The sequence below is a fragment of the Camelus ferus genome, chromosome 10, assembly GCF_009834535.1.
Source record: "Camelus ferus isolate YT-003-E chromosome 10, BCGSAC_Cfer_1.0, whole genome shotgun sequence".
Lineage (NCBI taxonomy): Eukaryota > Metazoa > Chordata > Mammalia > Artiodactyla > Camelidae > Camelus > Camelus ferus.
This window is the reverse complement of record NC_045705.1, coordinates 62,851,502-62,856,702: the sequence shown is the minus strand read 5'-3', so window position 1 is coordinate 62,856,702 and position 5,201 is coordinate 62,851,502.

Below are 5,201 nucleotides of genomic sequence, written 5' to 3'. Positions count from 1 at the left end.
GATGTGACCACAGGCCTTAGCCCCACGATTCTCTGTACAAACGACGGTCTGAAAATGAGAAACGGTGTGCGCGACAGTGCTCTGCAAATGCGGCGCGGGACAAGCAGTCTTTTGGGGAGGGCAAAGGGTTTTGTGCGTCCGATGTATGAACCAGATAATTAGAAGACACCAAAATTAGTCGAAATTAGAGGCTCCTTTCAAGGAGTAGAAATGAGATGGGAAGACTAACCGCGATCACCACGTGACCCCTGACGTGCAGTGGGAGTTGAGAAGAACAAAGTACTCGAGGTGGGAATTGGGAGACTGGGTTTGGAAGCCTGTCTGTGATTTGGAGCAGTAAAAGTGTGCAGTAGAAAGAAGGGTTTTGAGTGGACGTAGGCTGACCTGGCTGTTGGCCCGTTGGTCAGTCAGGTGGCACTCAAATCAGGTAATATGAGTACAGTGACACCTTTTTTGTGTGTGTACAATCATAGTTAATTTCGCAGTGTTAGGCAGTCATCACCACTGTTTCCAAAGCTTTTTCAGCATCCCAAACAGAAACTCTGTATCCGTTAAGCAGTAACTCTCCATTCTCCCACTTGCCCCATCCCTGCTAACCTTTGATCTACTTTTTATTTCTATGCATTTGTCTGTTCTTTATATTTTAAATAAGTGGAATCATAAAATAGGCGGCCTTTTGTGTCTGGCGCATTTCATTTAACATGTTTTCAAGGTTCACTCATGTTTCGTTTGTTTGTTTGTGGGCAGATAATCAGTTACTTATTTTGATGGAGGGACTGGGGATTGAATCCAGGACCTTGTGCATGCTAGGTGTGCACTCTACCACTGAGCGTATCCCCTGCCTGCCCCACCTTCACGGTTCATTCGTGTAGCATATATCAGAACTTAGTTCCTTTTTTATGGCTGGATAACATTCGTGTGTGTGTGTGTGTGCGCGCGCGCGCGCGCGTGTGTGCTGCATTGAACATCAGCATACAAGTGTCTGTGTAAGTCTCTGTTTTTCATTTCTTTTGGATATATACCTAGGAGTGGAATTACTGAATCTTATGGTAATTCTGTGTTTAACTTTTTGAGGAATCATCAAACTGTTTTCCACAGTGTCTGTAACTGTTTTACATTCCACCAGCAATGTACCAGGGTCCCAGTTTCTCTGCATTCTCCCCAATACCTTTTATTTTCAGTTTTTAGAATTATTATCACTATCCTAGTAGGTGTGAAGTGATAGCTCATTGCGGCTTTGATTTGCATTCTTCTAATGACTAAATGATGTTGAGCATCTTTTATGCAGCTATTGACCATTTGTATATCTTCTTTGGAGAAATGTCTACTCAAGTCCTTTGCTGAGTTTGTGTTTATTTGTTTGGTTTTGCTTTTTTCTTCCAGTTTTATTGAGATGTAATTGACATACAGCACTGTATAAGTTTGATGTACAGCATAATGATTTGACTTTCATATGTCATGAAATGATTACCACAATAATCCTTCGTCTCATATAGATACAAAATTAAAGAAAGGAAAAAATGTTTTCCTTGTAATGAGAACTCTTAACAATTTACTTGCCAACTTTCATATGTAACATACAGCACTGTTAATTGTATCTATCATGTTGTATATTATATCCCTAGTGCTTGTGTATTTCATAACTGGAAGTTTGTACCTTTTGACTGCCTTTATCCAGTTCCCCCTTCCCCAGTTCCCCCTTCCCCTAACCTCTGGTAACCACAAATCTGATCTCTTTTTCTATGAGTTTGTTTGTTTGTGAAGTATAACTGACTGACAACACCATGTTAGTTCCTGTTACACGACAGTGATTCGGTATTTCTGTACATTTCCAAAGGATCACCACTGTAGGTCTAGTTATGATCTATCACCATACAAAGATATTACACAATACTTGACTCTATTTCCCACATTGTACATTTTATACCTGTGATGCATTTGTTTTGCAACTGCAAGTTTGTACCTCGAATCTCCCTCATTTCTTTCCTTTCCTTACCTCCTTCCCTTCTGGCAACCAACTGTTTGTTCTCTGTATCTATGCCTCTGTTTCTTTGTTATATTTGTTCGTTTGGTTTTTTTTTTTAGATTTTGCGTATCAGTGAAATCATACAGTATTTGTCTTTCTCTGATTTATTTCACTTAACATAATACTCTCTAGGTCGATCCATGTTGTCACAAATGGCAAGATTTCATTCTTTTTATGGCTAATATGCCATTGTGTGTGTGTGTGTGTGTATGTATGTATGTATGTGTGTATATATATATATATATATATTACATCTTTATTCATGGGCACTTAGGTTGCTTCCATATCTTGGCTGTTGTAAATAATGCTGCAGTGAACACACAGGGGTGTATATATCTTTTTGAATTAGTGTTTTTGTTTTCTTTGGATAAATACCCAGGAGTGGAATTGCTGGATCATATGGTAGTTCTATTTTTAATTTTTTGAGAAACCTCCATACGGTTTTCCACAGCGGATGCACCAATTTACATTCCCACCCACAGTGCATGAGGGGTCCTTTTTCTCTACATCCTAGCCAACACTTGTTATTTGTTGTCTCTTTGATAATAGCCCTTCTGGCAGTTGTGAGTTGCTTTCTCATTGTGGTCTTGATTTGCATTTAGAGTGACTGACCTTTAAGGACAGAGCTGTACTCCTAGCTAATTGGGATGGAGGTGGGGCAATAATTGTTATTTCTAGGCATGAAGAAGGAGCAGAAGCAATTCCTTGAACCTAGAGAGAGTAACATGTATGGAGAATTCCCACGAGGAGCTGTGCAAAGTTTGAAAAACTGGTGAACTAATATCTGACCTCCTCCCCTCCCTTCTCCTCTGCACCCTGACCCCTGCTTGTGCCTCCCATTGGTAGAAATTAGCTGCAAGCCTGGAGGGCTTTCTTGAGTGTCAGGGGAGCAAGGCACACAGCAAGGCTGGGACGGGTGGAAATGGCGCCAGCACATCTGCCCCCACTGCCTGCTAGATGAGAGAAAATAGGCAGGGTCCTGCTGTGAGCCTCCAATGTCCAACTCTAAAAGGAAGGTGGGCCAGCTGCTTATTTTTGAAAGTAAAGGTTTTTCAAGTGAACAGAGCTCCACCCGGGGATTTACATTTTGTATACAGCTGCTTTCACGCTACAGGCTTTCATGCCTTCAGGCTAAGTTGAGTAGTGGCAACAGAGACTGTGTGGCTTAAATACTTACCATCTGGGCCCCCTCCCCCGCTTTTTTGAATCTTTTCATTGTAATAAATCATAGCCATGAATAGAACTGTATGCTGAACCCCGTGAGTCTTCCTAGCAAATCGTCAAGCCTGAGGGTGGTCATAGAGATCCCTGACAGGCATATTACCCTTTTTATAGATCACTGAATTTCACTTACTAATATTTTGTTCAAGTTTTTACATATGTTATATGAGAGATTGGTCTGTAATTTCCCTTTCTTATAAGAACCTTGTCACATTGGGTATCAAATGTAAAGTTGGCTTCAGGAAATGAAGCACAAAACTGTTTCTTCTTTTTCTATTACCTGGAAGACATTGTGTAAAATAGGTTTATTTCTTCTTCAGAAGAATTTACTGATGAAGCCATATAAAGCTGGAATGTTCTTTGTGGGAAATTTAAAAAGAACTAAATTTCTTTTATATATACATATATTTTTTTCCAAATATATACATGTATAATTGTTCATATTTTCTACTTTTTGGGTAGTTTGGGACAAATTTGTGGTTTTCAAAAATTTACACATTTAAAAATAAGTTTTTAAGTATATTGGTGTGAAGTTTTCATAACATCCTTATATTTTTTAATGCCTGTAGGAAATATAGTGATGTCGCCTTTTTCCTTCCTGATAATTTTAATTTCTTTTTTTCTTAATTAGTTTTGATAGGTGTTTAGCAATTTTATTATTCTTTCTAAAACATCAACTTTTGATTTTGTTTTTTTTCTTCACTTTATACTTGTTTTCTGTTTTACAGACTTCTGCTTTTCATCATTTCCTTCCTCCTGTTTTCTTCAAGTTTGACTTGGTGTTCTTTTTGAGACAGAAACTAACATCTTACCTTCAGCCGCACTGCTTTTCTAATATTTGTGTTTTAAGGCTATAAATTCTTCTCTACACATTAATTTAGCTGCATCTTTGAGTCCTGTGTGCTACTAAATCAAATTCATTTGTTAGTACTAATGACTTTTTGTAGATTCTTTAGATTTTTTTATGTTCGCAATTATCATTTTCAAATCAAGACAGTTTTACTTCTTCCTTTCCGATATGTATGCCTTTTATTTCTTTTCCCTTCTCTTATTGCTCTGCCTAGGCCTTCTAGTACAATGTTGAATAGAAGTGGTGTAGATGGGTATCTGTGCTTTTTTTGACTTTTACAAAATATTCAGCCTTCCACCATTGAGCATGATATGAACTGTAGGTACTTCGGAGGAGCTTACCAGGTACAAGAAGTGCGCTTCTTAGTTTGCAGAGAATTTTTATCATAATTGAGTGTTGAGTTTTGCCACAGCTACAATTATTTAATGAGCAAGTGCTTTTCCCTCTTTATTCTACTGATTTGGTGAATTTCACTCATTGATTTTTAGGTATTAAACAACCTTACATTCCTGGGATAAACTTTACTTAGGATGTATTATCCTTTTTACACTGCTGGATTCAATTTGCTAAAATTTTATGAATGTTTGTATCTATGATCATTAGGGGTATGAATCTACAGGTTTTATTATTTTTTTCACATGATATATTTGTTTCGGTAAGGATATTTGAGTTGAGAATGTTTCTTTTCCTATTTTCTGAAAGAATTTTTGTAGGATTGATGTTTCTTCTTTAAATGTTTGATAGAATTCACCAATGAAGTCACCAGTACCTGAAATTTTCTTTGTGGGAAGACTTAATTATGAATTCAATTTCTTTCTTTTTCTTGGGCTAGTTTTAGTGATTTGTCTCTTTTGATGAATTTGTTCACTTCATAAAACATGTCAGATTTACTGGCATAAAGCTGTCTATAAATACCCTTATGATCCTTTTAATAAATATAGGACCTACAGGAACACCCCCTTTCATGCTTAATATTGGTGATTCGTGTCTTCTCTTTTTCTTGATCAGTCTAGCTGAAGATATATCAATTAACTTTTTGAGAATTAACTTTTGGTTTCATATATTTTTCTCTATTATTTATCACGTTCTGTTGACTTTTGGTCT